This window comes from Carlito syrichta, unplaced genomic scaffold (assembly GCF_000164805.1).
Source record: "Carlito syrichta isolate Samal-C Ts95f unplaced genomic scaffold, Tarsius_syrichta-2.0.1 Scaffold27063, whole genome shotgun sequence".
NCBI classification, from domain to species: domain Eukaryota; kingdom Metazoa; phylum Chordata; class Mammalia; order Primates; family Tarsiidae; genus Carlito; species Carlito syrichta.
Genome location: NW_006971159.1, coordinates 9392 through 27355, shown reverse-complemented (window position 1 = coordinate 27355; position 17964 = coordinate 9392). Strand labels below are relative to the sequence as shown.

General features: G+C 43.2%; 1 pseudogene; it reads left to right on the top strand.

The window, feature by feature from the left end:
- The first annotated feature begins 3138 nt into the window (after window positions 1-3138).
- LOC103268947 lies at window positions 3139-7387 on the top strand (annotated as a pseudogene).
- Window positions 7388-17964: the final 10577 nt, after the last annotated feature.

Here is a 17964-nt window from a genome sequence, read left to right as displayed (position 1 = left end):
CCTTCTTTTTTAGAAGTAATTGTCATTTTAGCATCAGTGTTGTGGCACAATTCAAATAGCATTGCAAAATCATAACCCTACCATTTCCACATGAGAGGAAAAAGGCAAAAATATCCATAGCAAAAGTGGAAGTTAATAGGACTCACCTACAAATCAATTACAACATCAAAAACGACAACAGAACCATGATGGTTCTGATGGTTCCATGGGAGAATGCTGTGTTGTTTGTCTATTTTTTGAGACAAGGTCTTACTCTGTTTCCCAGACTAAATCCCAGTCACTGTTAGTTCACTGTAGCCTCAAACTCCTGGTCTCAATCTTCACATCAGTGCCTCCCAAGTAGCGGTGACTACAGGTGCGCACCATGAAATTTTGCAATTTTTAAATAAATTTTGTGTTGAGATGAGATCTATCTATGTCACCCAGGCTGTGGAAAATTCTTAATGTATTCCTCTCACCTTCTGTTGGTCCCAAGTATTCCTTACCTTGTGGTAGCATAACTCCAATTTTTGCCTCTATCTTCATAATGCTGACTTCTCCCTGTATGCTGCTGTTTTTATGTGGCTTTTCTCTCTTCACATCTCTTGTCATCTTCAGGTAATGAAGTTAGTCATTCATATTAGATTAGGGTCTATTCTAACCTATTAATTTTTTAACTTGGATGTGTCTTCAAAGACCCTATTGACAAATATATTCACATTTACAGATAATAATACTAAGAATTTCTGTCCAAAATTTTGGAGTAGAATTCAACTCACAATTGTACCTGAAATAAAAATATACATAGAAGTACATTAGCAGTTGAAGAAAGGAGGTGGAAATACTTATATATTGCCAATTAAGAATACTGCTTAAAGTAGGTTAAAATATCTAAAATTGTGAAAGTCATCTCAGGATAATGAATGGGAATACTTAATATTGTATAGATGGCAATGTTTGTTTTTCTAGGCAATCTAGAATCAGAGTGATCCTCATTTAAATTGTAATCCTTATTTTGTAGATATTAAAAATTCAGAGGACTGCAAAAGATGAAGAGAAACTTTTTTGTAAGAAGAACAAAAGAAGACTGTATTTTTCCTGTTTAATAACTTATGAATGAGGTACAATAATTAAATTAATCTGGCATTGTCATGAGGACAGACATGCAGATGTATGGAATAGAACTGAGAAACCTCCTACCTATCACCATACACAAAAATCAACTCTAAATGGATGAAAACCTAAATTTAAAGCCTAAAACTATAAGAACCTTAGAAAATGCAAAATACACACATATTGAAATTGGAAATGGCAACAAATTTCTGATCAAAATCACAAATGCCCATGCCATAAGAGATAATATAGATAAGTGGGACTTCATCAAACTGACAAGCTTCTGCAAAGACAAAAAAATCAAGACAGTGGAGGGACAGCCCACAAAAAGGGAAACATATTTACCAACTGTATATGTGACAAAGACCTAACATCTAGTATCTACAAGGAACTCAAAAAGAAAACAAAACAGCCTATTACAAAGTAGATGAAAGATATGAATAGACACTTCTCAAAGGAAAGCATGAGCAGTCAACCGATACATGAAAAAATGCTCCGCCTCACTAGTCATCAAAGAAATGCAAAAATGGCACCAATGCCAGTCTCACACCCCAACACTGCGGTGAATGTGGTTACACACAGGGGAGGTGGTTCAGTGCTGACCAGAGAAGCCAACCAGGGAGCAGAGATATCCCACTGCCTGTCCACAAACTCAGGGGAGGAGAACCACAGCTCCTAACTTACCAAGAGCCCTGAATCCTCCGTGACTGTGAGGGCCCAGGAGCTTCTATTCTATCCCACACAGAGGGGAAAACTTCCTCTATGACGACCCCTTGATGTTCCTAAGGGGCAGCTCAGTTGTGAACTTTGTTCTTCGATGTGGACCTATCTCAATTTTAGGAACTTTTATTTCCCTTTTTGTGCTCATAACTGTGATAATCTATATATTTCAAGCATATTATAAGGAGCATTCCTTGGTATTTGAAGCAGACAAGAGCTCTTGAGTGGACACATCAATTGTCCATCCAGACTGTGGAGTCCAACAGCAGGATCCATATTGCCCCAAGCCTTCATGTCTTAACTTGGTCTAAAAAGTAGCTATGAATGAATCCCACCCATGATCTGGGTATCACTGACCCCAACAAACACTCTAGTGAGGTTCATGACAACATGTCCCAAATGAGAAAACACTCCGTAGGAAGTAACATTAGTTCTCCAGGTCATATAGAGTGGGAGACAATCAGAAATGAAATAAAAACCAGCTCCAAAGCCTACCCCCCAATCAGAATACACCTAATAAATGGATCTGAAAACCTTGACTATGGATTGAAGTGCAGACAGATGGCCAAGGAAACCAGGGGACTGAGTAGACAGGAATGACTCAGAGTCTTGTCTCCAGGGGTTGGGGATGGTCACTGAAGGAAAAAAAAAAAAAAAAGGCAAGTACAAGAAAGGAAATATTTGGTGAAAGAAAAGACACTCTAGGGACTAAAAATTATGTTTTCTCCTTTGTATTCTCTATGTCTTCTTGTGCTCTTTGCCACATGCAGCTTGGCATGGCCTGCACACTCAGTTGATGAGTAGGTCTCAGCTGACCTGAGTATGATGAGCAGTGTGAACCTGCATCTTTCCTGAAGCATCATCAAGGCTGGGGAGACGACTGGCCATGGTGAGAACCTCACAAGGATGTGCCAGTGGATGGGCTGAGGGTTGAGGGAAGTCCATGGGAGGCTCTAGAGGGAAGAAGGAACCCTCGGTCACCCTAACTTGGAAGAGACCGACACAGTAAAGCCCTGGGTCTATTTGCTGCTATGTCCAAGCCCTTGGTGACTGAGGAATGATCAGACAGACAGTGCCCAGGGGAAAAAAGAGACCACTTTTCTGTGTTAAATGTCTGCAGAAAGCCTGGTGCCGGTCCCAGCCCCAGCTTTTGGGAAATGAAGGCCAGTCTCCTAGAAAGGGCAGTTTCCCTTCTGTGGGGCTAAGGATGTGACAATCCCGTGACAGGAAAGACTCAGCCTCTGAGTGGCCACACCCTTTGTGCTTATCTGTTTTTCAGGCACAATGGTTTTTCAGACACAGGTAGGACCTATGGAAGGAGACATAATGATACTGGCCCTCCCAGCCCTGCTCTGCCTCGGTGAGATTTGAAGAGGTGGAGGGGAGACCCTGGTCTGGGAGGGATCCCATAGCACAGCCAGGTCCTGGTCTATGAGGAGACCCCAGGGGCTCAGGAGGCTACCAGGAAGAGGAGGTCTTGCATAGGCCTTAGAGGACAAATTTTTGTGGGAACGCTCTTCCAGGGCTGAGTCTGGCACCCAGGACCAGAGTGCAGGCAAGTGAGTCTTCCACCAGCTATCCCTGAATCCCCTCCTCACTGGGGACAAGAGGTAAATCCTTGAGCAGCTGGGGATGGAGAATATTTCTGTGCTGACCAATGGGGACATATGGAAAGTCCTGGGGCTAAGAATGGGGATTTTAGGGGTGCAGATATCATGGTGCCCAGTCTCTGCTTTCCTTTCAGGGACTCTTCCAAAACCCACCTTGTGGGCTGAGCCAGGCTCTGTAATCACCTGGGGAAATCCCATGACCATGTGGTGTCAGGGGACCCTAGAGGCCCAGGAATATCATCTGAAGAAAGAGAGAAGCTATGAGTTCCAGGACAGGCAGAGGACACAGCAACCTGGGGGCAAGGGCAAGTTCTACATCCCTTTCATGACAAGGCATCACACAGGAAAATATCACTGTTACTATGGCAGTGACACTCACTTATCAAACAACAGTGGCCCTCTGGAGCTGGGGGTGACAACTAACAGGACACTCAGGGGTCTCAGCACCAGGTTCTTTTCTAAGGGGTGTCTCCCCACCTTACAGTCCAACCCTGGGGGGATCATATGGGGGGTGTGAGCCCCATTTAACATGGTGTCTCCTCTCCTAGGAGTCTACAGCAAACCCACCCTCTCAGCCCTGCCCAATTCTATCATGACATCAAGAGGGAAGGTGATCCTTCAGTGTGGTGCCATGCCAGGCTATAGAAAGTTCATTCTGATTCAGTAAGGAGAACACAAACTTTCCTGGACACTGGACTCACAATGTAACTTTTATGGACAGTTCCAGGCCCTGTTCTCTGTGGGCCCTGTGACCACCAGCCATAGGTGGATGTTCAGATGCTATGGTTATTTCAGAAATGGTCCCCAGGTGTGATCAACACCAAGCAATCCACTGGATATCCTTCTCTTATACAATTTTAGGGATCAGACAGGTTGTTGGGAGTTTGATTGACAGCTGATCATGGTAAGGACCCCACAAAGCTGTTTTGATGAATGGAATGAGAAGAGAAGGAGACCCCATGGGAGGTTTGGGAGGGAAGGAGGAGTCCCAGGTCACTCTTACCTGGAAGGGGCTGACTTAGGAATGCACGGATCTATTTGCTCATACATCCTGGTAACTGGAGCATGTGAAAGTCAGGTAGACAGTGGTCAGGGGCTAATGGGGGGGGTGTGGCATGAGTCAGAAACTTTCTCAGAAAATCCGGGTGAGAAAAAGGAAGCTCTGGGGTCAGAGACACAGACTGAAGGACAGTGAGATCTGCAGGGCCAGGACAGAGAAGGGAGGATGTGAGGGAAACGAGCCCAGCAGTCCCAGTTCTTCTTTCCCTCCAGGAGTGACTAGGAAGCCTGCCCTCTTGACCCAGCAGGGCCTGTCATTGCACCTGGTGAGATCCTGACCCTTCAGTGTCACTCTAATTTCACCTGCGACAGGTTTGCCCTGTCTAAGCAGAGGCAACAAGACCTCACCCAGCACCCAGGCAGGCAGCCTCAGACTGGGTTCTCTCAGGTTGACTTCCCCCAGGGCCATTGAGTGACTCCCATGGGGGTCAGTACAGATGCCACGGTGGACACAACCTCTCCTCCAAGTGGTCAGCCCCCAGCAAACTACTGGATATCCTGATTTCAGATGAGGTGACCAACGGTTTGAGTCAGGGATATAGACACTGCACAGGCCCTGCAGGGGGAGCCCTGGTTGGTGATGGCTAGGAAGAGGGGTAGGTAATTCAAGGGAGGGGGAGACAGAGAAGATGAAGGAGAGACAGAGACAAGAGAGACAGAGAGACTGAACGTCCCCAGAGAGAGGCCCTGGGGAGGTCTATGCTCAGAACCAGGTGGGGAAGCCCTTCCCCCAACGTCTTCTCTCTAGGACAGCTCCCTGACAGATCCTCCCTCTTGGTGCAGCCAGGGCCCACGGTGGCCTCAGGAGAAAACGTTATCCTGCTGTGTCAGTCACAGAGCCAAAGGAACACTCTTTCTGTCCAAGGAGGGGACAGCCAGTCCCCCGTGCACGAAATAATAAAGTACCATGCTCAGCAGTATGAGGGTGAGTTTTTCATGAGTCCTGTGACTTCAGCCCATGAGGGCACCTACAGGTGCTACAACTCACTCAGTGCCTCTCCCTACCTGTTGTCACACCCCAGTGACCCCCTGGAGCTGGTGGTCTCAGGTGAGGACCCTGATCTGTCCTCTCTGAAGTCAAAAGGTCTTCTCATGTCCTTACCCCCAGTAGAGTGCTGGGCTCGGGTAGAGTGAGGGGGGCTCTGAGGAAGGGTGAATCAAGGGAGGAGAGGAAGCCAATAGGGCCCTCTAAGACATGACCCCTTGGCCTTATCCTCAGCTTCCAAAAGATGGCAGGTGGGTGGAGAGAGAGCTTGGGGAGACCACGGGGCAGATGTCCTAGAAGACTGATTTGACATAAAGGCTCCAGGGCAGCCCCAGACCCTACTCTTGGCCTTGTTCCAGGATCCTCTGGGAGCCCAAGTCCCCCAGACCCAGGACTCACTTCAACTCCGGGTGAGTCACTGAGGACTCTTGGCTCAGAGGGTCACAGGCTTCCCCAGGAAGTTTAGAGTATCTCAGAAGATCTCACTCCCCCTCAAATACTCAAGGACAGGCTTGTGTCCCAGGGACTCTCAGCTGGGCTGATGAGGGATGCAGGATTTGGACAGAGGGAGACATCAAGGTCCAGGCTGGAAGGAGGAGCATTTGGGCTAAAGCAGGAAACAGGAGGCCCTGGTTATCAGCCCCTCACTTTCATGAAGTCAGGCCCACAGAGTGGTGAGTGAGAGGCCCTGTGTGAGGGAGGGGTGTGGTTCATGAGAAGTAGGGTCTTCATCTTCAGTTATGCCATTGGTCCAGTCTCCTCTGGAGACAGTGACTTGAACAAGCCCTTCCTTGTCTGGGCCTCGGTTTCTCCAAGTGTAAAGAAGAGAGGCTGGCCCAGATGTCAAAGTTCCTTTCAGTTCTGATCCTGATGGTGACTTCCCAGGAGAGGAGGCCTCCAGGGAAGCCTCCCGGAACCTGATTTTTCAGGGGCCTGTCCCACCTGATGCAATGATGGTGACACTTTGCAGAGTATAGGGAACAGAACCATGGTCCAGGTGTTCAGGCTCTGACTCTGGGCTCAGGGGATCAGATCGAGTACAGAGAACAAAGGCTGCAAGTCAGACTCCCAGGTTCACTTCCCAGGTCTGTCGCTTCCTGGCTGGGGCTCTGGGGCAGGTGACTCACCTCTCTGAGTTACTCATTGGCAAAATGGGTAGAGTGGGGTGGTGATCCCATGTTGTACCATTGCTCTGAAGAAGGAGGTGATGAATGAAAGACCAGGCTCGAGCCTGCATACAGTAGGTGTTCAATTAAATGTCATCCTTCCTCTTTCTTGATATCATCGTGCCCAAGGTATGGAAAGGTACCTGAAGGTTCTAATTGGGGTCTTGGTGGCCTTTGTCCTGCTTCTCTTCCTTCTCCTCTACCTCCTCCACTGGCACTGGCATCAGGGCAAACACCAGAGTGCGTGGGGAATGGGAGACCTATGTGCTGACCACGGGTGAGCTCAGGGTTCCAGTAAAGGGAGGCCAGACAGATGGGAAAGGTCACACAGACAAACTGCTCCAGAATTTCCCAGTGAAAAATCAGAAAGAAGAGATTAAATATTAGCATACATGGAAGCAGTTTATTCTTTTGGCTTTTCTAATCTCATCAAATATGTGAGCCGTCTAAGCAGGAGTGTTTCAAAGTCCCCTCTCTCCTCTTGAGTTTGTGTGCAGGGTGGTTGGTTCTGGCACCCCAGGGCTGAGACTGCTCTTCTTCACAAGCCCAGAGAGAGGCTGATATCCAATGTCATGCGGAGACTGTGGAGCAGAGCCCAAGGACAGAGGCCTACAGAAGAGGTGTTTCTTCCTGGAGACCCCAGGATTCCGCCTACCCGCAGCCCCCTCACTGCCTCTCACACTTCTGTGTCTTCCCTTAGGTCCAGTCCAGCTGCTGACATCCAGGAAGAAAACTTCTGTGAGAAGGAGAGAGGGGTATGAAAGGGGAAGAAAATAGGGACCCCTAAGTTTCAGTAGCAATAGGATGAGAAGCACAAGCTGGGATATGTCCAGGTCCCAGGAGCTATGCTCTGAACCCCACACCAGGGGACCTCAGGGACATCACCCTTGGGGAATCAGTGGCCCCACCTGGGCCAGGAATGTGGCCTGCAGGACAGAGAGGTCCCAAGGACTCTTCTCTGGACATGAGCCCATTGTCCTGACCCAGCTGATGCTGCCTGGAAGGACACATAGCCTGAGGACCAGGCAGAGTTGGACACTTGGATGTGATCCTGCCGCTGCCTGGGCATCACAGGCCTCTTGTTGCAGATTTACCCTGGGTGCTTCTCTGTTCCCCTCTCTGTGCTCTTAGTATCACTCCCCAGTGAACTCTCTCTCCTTGAGTGCTTCCCCCTGCCTACTGGGACCTCATCACCCCCCCATCCTTCACCCTTTCTGGCTTCTCTTCCTCTGTCCCTCCTGTTGTTAGGGTGCTCCCCAGGATTCAGAAGAATGCAGGAACAAATGAACCATCTACATTCCCTGGGCTCCCCACATTCATTTATCCAGCAAATCTCCACAGAGAGCTCATTCTTTTTTTTTTCCCTTTTATCCATAGTGGGTTAGACTTTACCTTTTAAATGATTATGTGTGTTTGTTCATTTCCTTTCACCATGTTTGAGTTTCTTGTAGTCCTAGATGTTAGGCCTTTGTCAGACATACAGTTGGCAAATATTTTTTCCCAGTCTTTGGGCTGTCTCCCTGCTGTCAGTGGTTTCCTTGACTTTGCAGAAGCTTTGATGAGGTCCCACTTGTCTATCCTATCTCTTATGGCATGAGCACTTGGGATTTTGATCAAGAATTGGTTGCCAGTTCCAATTTCCATAAGGGTGTCTCCTGCATTTTCTAAGACTCTTATAGTTTGAGGCTTTATGTTTAGGTCTTTGCTCCATTTAGAGTTAATTTTTGTGTATAGTGATAGGTAGGGGGCCTGTTTCAATCTTCTGCATGTGATCAGTCTGTCTTCCCAGCACCATTTACTGAATAGGTCCTACTCTCCCCAGTGGTTGTTGTTGGAGGCTTTGTCAAAGGTGAATTGGTTGAGAAATTGAGGCTTTGCTTCTGGAATCTCTATCCTATTACATTGATCCATATGCATGTTCTTGTACCAATACCAGGCTGTTTTGCTTATGGTAGTCTTATAGTAAAGTTTGAAATCTGGAATGTGATACTTCCACTTCATTTCTTTTGTTAAGGATTGCTTTGGTTATCCGTGGCTGTTTTGTTTCCATATAAATTTCTGTATTGTCAGGTCTGAGAAGAATGATGTTGGTAATTTAATGAATACCGCATTGAATCTGTAGATTGCCTTTGGTAGGATGGACATTTCATAAAAAGTGGACAAAAGTCATGAATAGACACTTCTCAAAAGAAGACATATGGGCAGCCAAGAGACATGAAAAAGTGCTCAGCCTCAGTTATCATCAAAGAAATGAAAATCAAAACCACATTGAGATACCACCTAACCCCAGCAAAAATGGCCTTCATTAATAAAACAAACAACAAAAGATGCTGGCAAGAATGCAGAAAAAAAGAATGCTTCTACAATGCTGTTGGGAATGCAAACTAGTGCAACCCCTTTGGAAGACAGTGCGGCCATTTCTGAAAGAACTAGAAATTGACTTTCCATATGACTCAGCACTCCCTCTATTGGGAATATACCCAGAAGAACTCAAGTCATTCTACAAAAAAGATACCTGTACACTTCTGTTTGTTGCAACTCTATTCACAATTGCAAAAACATGGAACCCCACCATGTTGCCTATCAAAGCTGGACTGGATTTTTAAAATGTGACATATATACATGAGAGAATATTATGCAGCCATAAAGAAGGATGAACATATGGAATTTGCAGTAACTTGGATAGATTTGCAGTCTATCATACTCAATGATCTATCACAGAAACAAAGGCCAGAGTACCATATTTTCTCACTCTTAAGTGAACCGTAAATAATTATCATAATACTATAAGAAAGTGATTGGCAGTAGTGGGAACCTTCCAGAGGAGGCAAGGTGGGATTGGCAGTTGAGGTAAACTGCCAGGGGAGGTAGGGGCACACCTCATCAACAAGGGTGCATGCATAGTGACCATTTGTATACCTAACCCTGAATCGTACCCCATATCTTTTTTAAAAAAATAACAAAGGGACAGGTAGAATGAAAGTAAAAGAACAAGACAAACCTTTAAAAGTCCCCAGCATCGGTTATTTCCACCTATATGACCATTTAGTGTCCATGTATATGTGAGAACATCAAGTGTGTGGTTTTCTGTTTCTGAGTTTGTTCACTTAGGGTGATGTTCTCCAGCCCCATTCATATTTCTGCAAGGAACATAACTTATTCTTTCTTATGGTTGCAGAGTATTCTATGATGCATATATACCACATTTTCTTTATCCAGTCAATTTGTGATAGGACTTAGGTTAGTTTCAAGACTTTGGTGTTGTGAATATTGTTGCAATGAACCCAGAAGTACAGGTATCTTTTTATATATTGAATTATTTTTCTTCGGGGAGATACCCAGTACTGGAGTTTCTGGGTCAAATGTTCAATTTTTAGTTCTTAGAGAAATCTGCATATTGTTTTCCATAGAGGTTAAACTGGATTATAATACCACCAATAGTGTATGAGTGTTCCCTTTCAACATCTGTTGTTCCTTGGCTTTGAGTCATTGATATCCATTCTGACTGGTGTAAGATGATGTCTCATTGTGGTTTTAATTTGCTTTTCTCTAATTATTTGTAATGTTGAGCACTTTTTTCATAAATTTGTTGGTTATTTGTGTCTCTTCATTTGAGAAGTGGTTTATTCATGTCCTTTGACCACTGTTAAATCAGGTTGTTTGATCTTTTCATGTTGAGTTGTGTGAGTTCCTTGTACATTCTGGATATTAACCTTTTATCTGAGGTATAATTTGCAATTTTTTTCATTCTGTAAGTTTTATGTTCACTCTGTTGATTATATATTTTGCTGTGCAGAAAATGTTTAGTGCCATTAAGTCCTATTTGTCTATTTTGCTTTGTCGCAGTGGGTTTGGCGGTCTTTGTCAGAAGTGATTTCCCTAATCCAATGACCAAAACCGTTTTTTTAAGATTTTCTTTTAGGATTTTTCTATAATTATTTGTAATGTTGAGCACTTTTGGAATAAGCTTGGTGAGAACAGACAGTGAAAATAACCTAACTTTCTTTTCAGTCTCCAGATTCCTCCCATTCAAGTAAAATTAATCTCCAAAGTATCCTCTTCATGGGTGGACTATTTTCTGCTAACTTTCTCATTCAGGCTTGTTCTGGAATTTTTGTAAAGTCTATACTTCTTTGCTTCTATAGCTTATCCCTGCAAAGATACAGAGACACACAGACTTGATTCTCAACCAGCAGGCTTTGGCTAATAACTTGGTTCTCCTATCTAAGGGGATTTCTCGACAATGGTAGCTATTGGACTGATATTTTTCCTTGATGAGGCTGAAAGTAAACTTGTCTTCTATTTACACAGAGTAGCCAGAGGGGTTACCTGCAGCACCACCTGCCTCCTCAGTGGCTTTCAGTTCATGAAGTTTCACCCCAGCATTTCTGGGTTTATGGACCTCCAAATTAGATCTCCAATATGTAGTTTCCTGATATTTCCTCTCCTGGATCTTGCATCTTGTGTTAAATATCCCTATTTCAAGGTATGTAACTGGCCCAACAAATAGCCTAAACATGAGTATGGGAGTAATATACAGATACTGTTCTTCATGTTTCTCAGGGACATTACTCACAGTAACTGCAGCCATTTATAGCTTCACAGATGGTGTGTTTTTCCCTGATGGTTTAGACTAGTGATTCCATGGTCCATATTCTGTATTGGCACAAGCAGAGTCCAGCACATCTGCATCAGCAGCCTCTCCCCCAGAACCTCTTGAGAAATTAGAGCCACACACTCCATCCTCGTTCTGGTGAGCATGTTTGTCTCTTTTCATGCTCTCACTATTGTTTTGTCATTTGGTATAACCCAGATCATGAACCCAGGTAATTGGTTGAGAAACATGTTCCCCCCCCCAGGGGTATTCAGGCTTCCCAACCTTCGGCCCCATCATTTCATTGTCACGGACACCCAAATCTCACAGTTCTGCTTTGCCTTCTGGAGAAGAAAAATACATGTTCCAAGTTAGGTTTCTGGGCTATTAGTCTTCTCCAGAACGTTGCCTCATTTATTGACTCATGCTCCCCTCATTAATATTTGTAGGTTCACATTTATTCTAATTAACATATAAAATCTTTGGGATTAAGTAATAAATAATGATGGTATGCATGCTCTCATATTGCTTATTAGAGTGCCAGGAATTAGATACAGTATAAATAATTATTGCATGGTGGTTTCTCAGAAAATTAAACATAGTATTACCATAGGATCCCACAATTGTACTCTTGTGTAAACATCAAATAGATGCATCCACATTCATATCACCATTACTTACAATAAAGCAGTAGTAACTTCTGAAATGGTCATAAATGAGTAAATGGGTAAAGAAAATGTGGTTACAAACAAAAAGAAAGAAAAATGTGACTGATACATGCTAAAACTTGAATATAACTTTATGCTAAGTGAAATGTGCCAGTCACAGAAGAGCAAATATTGTATAATTCTACCCATATAGACTACTCAGATTAGTCAAATTATATAGAGAAAGAAAGTAGGATTTTGGGTTCCATAGACTGAAGAGGGTAGAAATGTAGAACTGGTGCTTAAGGGTGTCAACTAAGGAAGGATGAGGTTCATCAACTTGGAGAACTGTGTTTCTCATAAAGAGTTGCAACCTGCAGGTTGGCCATTCTGACAAACTAAGAAATCATATGTGCTTATTTAAAAAGCTTTAAAAAGAATCATAAATATTTATGAAAGAGAAGTGTGAGCATGCACTGTTGAGCTTTATTCTCCTTCAAGAGACCCAAGCACAAAAAAGGGTGATGTTAGCACAATCCCAGGGTGGAGCTCTTGGTAAACCAAAAGGTAAAGCAGAGGACAAGAAATCCCTCATTGAACGTTCTCTGTAGACTGGCCAGGACCACTCCATGTCAGAGATCTCTTATCAGAAAGGAATGCTGATCCTTGGTGTCAAAAGATAAAAGAGAGGAGAAGCAGTCAGGTACATGGTTGATAACAGGGAGAGTGTCTTTTAAAGGACTGGTTTCTCTCAAGTCTTTAGGAAAGAAGACCTAATGGCAGGTGATTAGGGAGGAGGAAGATAGGACATTTCCAATGCCCATCCCACCATGGTGGGGAACTCAGTTTTCAAGATTTATCTGGAGTGCCCTTGCCTAAGTGAGAGAGGAACTGTTTAGTGGATTGGAGGGCCTTAGAATTTTATTTCTATTTCTCAATGAATACAACATTTCAGTAATAACAAAATGAGTACCTCTGGGGATACATGATAGTGATGATTGCACAAGAATGTAAATAAACTGCACACTACAAAACTGTAAACAGAAAAATAGAATGGTACTTTTTTTAGGTGTTTAATGTTTATTGAAATAAAATGACCCTTATCCCATTTGTACTCTAATAGTGAACACTTCGATAATAAAAAGATTCAAAAAGATTTTGAACAGGCAATTCCAAAAGGAAGAAAGGGCCCAGGTGGTGAGTTGACTTTGCAAGATCCTTTCAGACTGTGCTTGCTTCCAAGTAGAGACCTTTAAGAAGGAAGCAGACACACTGGAATAGTTTGGTCAAGATCACACACAGAAAAATTTGCAGAGATCTTCCGGCAAGATGGTGATGGGGCAGCTTGGTCTGTGAGACCCTCCACAAAAGAGAACACAGAAGGACTCTGGCTCTCTCCCCAGGGGCTGTAGATCCCATGGGGTCAGCAGCCTGCTTTTCACGTGGCGCTTGGCCACCAACACCACTGAAGCATCATGGTCTGGGCAGCCACTGCAGCTGCAGATGCCTCTGCTGCCACCTCTGTGGCAGCCATTGCACATGTCACCACCTGTGCCTGAGGCGATCCACGACTTCATTCACCACCCATGCCTGAGGTGATCCACAATCCACCTTGAAGCCCCTGCAAACAAGATCTGCTGAGATGGCTGCAGCCACTACTGCCACCATGAAGTCCTGCCAGGTGATGGGTCTCCTCCTGTGTGCCTTGAGGCAGCACCTTCCATTTCCAGCTCCTTTCCACCTCCCCCTCTGGGGCAAGCAGCTGAGATAAAGAGCGACCAGAGCGGTGAGATAGCACCACCTGCTGGCGATTCAAGGTAACAAAAACGAAATGGGAAAAACAGAAGTTTGATAAATAAGCACAGGCCAGATCTGAGTGGTGAACTTGGCAGTGGTGAACTGAGTGGTGATCTGACCTGCCCTTCACAGCAGGCCAGGGGCAACTGACCTTAACTGTGAACAAATTTGCCAGCCTGAAAAGACAGCTAGAAATCAGAGGTGAAAAGACATTCAACTTAAACGAGAAGTCTCAGAGTTTCCTTGACTGGTTCTGTTAGTTTACTGATTTGATTCTATTCCTTTTGCTCTGTTCCTTTTTTCTCTTTTCTTTTGTTCTCTCTGTAAACCATATCTTTGTATAGAGGAATAGCACACAAATAGGGAGGTTAGTTACCATGTATGTTAGCATCAATATATGCTTTAGTGTTTTTTTGTATGGGAGTAGGTTAGTTTGTAGCCAAGGTCTATTGTTTTTAACTGTTTCAGTTTTTCTCTCTATACATTTGCTGGTACACTCATTTGTTTTCCCCTTACTCCTCTCTCTCTCCACTCCCCTATTCCTCCCAATCTCTGCTCCATTCCCTTCCCTCTGTTAACCTCATTTCATTTCAAGGAGTAAATCTACAACCCCACTGCATGGACAGATTCCAAGGCAGTGAGAAGTGGGTTTCAGATTATCCATACACCTGTTGAGGGAGGCCAGGACCTGCAGATAGATTTGAATCACAGCTCCCACCTTGAATAAATCTCAAAACTGTAAAAAAAAGACCACCCCCAACCTACAGTGCAACTCCAGAACTGAACAAAGTAAGAGGATATACATAAAGAAGAATAAGAGATTAAAAAAACAGAATTAAAAGCAACCCCTCCACTGCTGAATAACAGAATTCAAGAAAACAGTGACGTGGAGGGAAGGAAAAAGTAGGGAGGAAAAACTGCACAAATGAAGGAAAACCAAAAGAAGAATAAAGATCTCACACAGACCCCTGGGAGGTCAGACACTGAGAAAACAGATTTCAGAACACAAACAATGAAGAGCCCCCAGAATGACTGGTCACATGCAACAAACCCAGACATCAAGATACTAATAGAGACAATAAAAAAATTGAGGAGAGACAAGAGGAAAATAGGAAGGAGCTGATGACAGAAATAACAGCAGTAAAGAACACTGTGATGGAAATAAATAACAAACTAATAAGCATGGAAAGCAGAATTAGCCAAGCAGAAGAAAGAATCCCAGAGCTCGAAGACCAAAACAGAGAACTAATCCAAACTGTCAAAAACGTAGAAAAGAAGCTTAAAAAGACAGAACAAAACCTTCAAGAGATTGCCAGGCTCGGTGGCTCAGCCTGTAATCCCATGCCTTTGGGAGGCTGAGGTGAGTGGATTATCTGTGCCCATGGGTTCAAGACCCACCTGGGCAGGCGAGACTTCATCTCTACAATAAATCAAAAAAATTAGCCAGGCATGGTAGCGCACACCTGTCATTCCAGCTACTTGGAAGGCTGAGGTAGAAGGATCGCCGAAGCCCAACAGGTTGAGGCTGTGGTGGCTAGGAGCAGCCACTGCACTACAGTCTGGGTGACAGTGAGACTCCAAATCAAAAAGAAAAAATCTTCAAGAGATGAATGATTACTTCAAGAGAAAAAACCTAAGAGTAATTGGCCCTCCAAAGGCAGAGAGAGAAACAGAGGCCACACTGGAAAAAACATTTCATGAAATCATACGAGAAAATTTCGCTCATCTCATCAGTGATGCAAAAATTCCAACACAAGAGATTCAGAGAACCCCTGCAAGAAAACAAACAAATGAGAAGACCAACACCCAGACACATAATAATTCACCTAAGCAAAGTAGGTATAAAAGAAAAAACCCTAAAGGCAGCAAGAGAAAAAGGTGAGACTACCTACCAGGGAAGACCAATTAGAATAGCAGTAGATTTATCTACAGAAACCACCCAGGCTAGGAGAGCTGGGAGCCCTATCTTCAAAGTTCTAAAAGATAAACAATTTCAACCAAGAAAAACCTACCCAACCAAGCTAAGATTCATCAGTGAAGGAGAAATTAAATCCTTCCCAGATATCCAATCCCTAAGAGCCTACGCTGCCAGCAAACCACCTCTACAAGAAACACTTAAGAAAGTACTGAAGATAGAAGAAAAGGAAAAAAGAACAACAAAATTCTTCACAGGAGTACAGGAAAAAGATTAAAAATATACATGAACCAACTCTAAAACCAAAAGAAAGACAACACACAAACAGGAAGAACAACAACAACTCTGAAAGAACATTATGATAGTGATCAACTCTCACATTTCAATAATTAGCTTGAATGTGAATGGAATAAATGCACCACTGAAAAGACATAGAATGGCAAAATGGATAAAATGTCACCAGGCAACAATCTATTCCCTTCAAGAGACTCACCTCACTAGAAAGGACAATCACAGACTCAAAGTAAGAGGATGGGAAACAAATTTTAAGGCAAACGGAACACAAAAGAAAGGAGGAGTTGCAATCTTAATCTCAACACAATACCCTTTAGGCTATCAAAAATTTAAAAAGATAGAGAAGACCATGACATAATGAAGAAAGGTTCAATCCATCAACAAGAAATATCCATCCTAAACATATATGCACCCAACATAGGAGCATCAACTTTCATAAAGCAGCTTATAGGTAAACTAAAAAAAGATATCAACTCCAACACGATCATAGCTGGGACTTCAATACCCTACTCACAACCCTAGACAGATCATCAGGACAAAAAATCAGCAATGAAATCCAAACCTCAATGTGACGCTTGACCAAATGGACTTAACTGATACATAGAGAACACTCCATCCAAAGACCACAGAATATACATTCTACTCAGCATTGCATGGAACATACTCTAAGATCAACCACATACTTGGGCATAAATCAAGCATAAGCAAATTTAAAAAGACCAAAATTTTACCATGAAACTTCTCGGACCACAGTGGAATAAAAATAAACATTAATACCAACAAGGTCCCACCAAACCCACACAGACATGGACAATAAACAGCGTGATAATAAACAACTCCTTGGTCAACAATGAAATCAAAACAGAGATTATAAGATACCTGGAAACAAATGAAAATGAAGAAACATCTACCAAAATCTCTGGGACTCAATGAAAACTGTAGTAAGAGAAGAATTTATATCCTTACAAACGCACATGAAGAAAATGGAAAAATCACAAATTAACGGCCTAATAAGCCACCTAAGGAAGCTTGAAAGGTAAGACCACCAAAACCCTAATTTCAACAGAAGAATTCAGATTAGCAAAATAAAAGCCCAAATCCAGGACATAGAAGATAAAAAGATAATGCAAAAAATCAATGAAACAAAAAGCTCGTTCTTTGAAAGGATAAACAAGATCGATGGTGCCCTAAATAGACTGACCAAGTAAAGGAGAGAAAAATTCCAAATGAACACAATCAGAAACACAAAAGATGAAGTCACATCTGACCCTGAAGAAATACAAACGATCATTAGAGACTACTATGAACACATTTACAGAAACAAACTTGAAAACCTTAAGGAAATGGAGGACTTCCTGACATCACACAACCTGCCTAGGTTGAAACAAGAAGAAACTGAGACCCTAAATAGACCAAAAACAATCAAAGAAATTGACTACATAATAAGAAAACTACCTACAAAAAAAAGCCCTGGACCTGATCGCTTTCCAGCAGAATTCTACAAGACATTTAAGGAGGAGCTTATACCAATCCTACTGAAGGTATTCAAAGCGATTGAAAAAATGGAACTCTCCCAAAATCATTTTACAAATCTAACATCACATTGATACCCAAACCAGGTAAAAATTCAAGAAAGAAGGAGAACTACAGGCCAATATCTTTGATGAACATAGATGCTAAAATTCTCAACAAGATCCTCGCAAAACAGATTCAACAACACATCTCAAAAATCACTCATCATGACCAAGTAGACTTCATCCCTGGGATGCAAGGCTGGTTCAACATCCATAAAACAACAAATGTAATTAAATACATCAACAGATGTCAAAGCAAAAACCACATCATTATATCATTAGATGCAGAAAGGCTTTTGATAAAATCCAGCATCCCTTCTTGATAAAAACCCTCGAAAACCTAGGCATACGGGGAACAAACTTCAAAATAGTAAAAACCATCTACGAGAAACCCACAGCCAGCATACTTCTAAATGGACAAAAATTGGAACCATTTCCCCTGAAAGCTGGAACAAGACAAGGATGTCCACTCTCACCCCTCCTGTTCAATATAGTATTGGAAGTCCTGGCT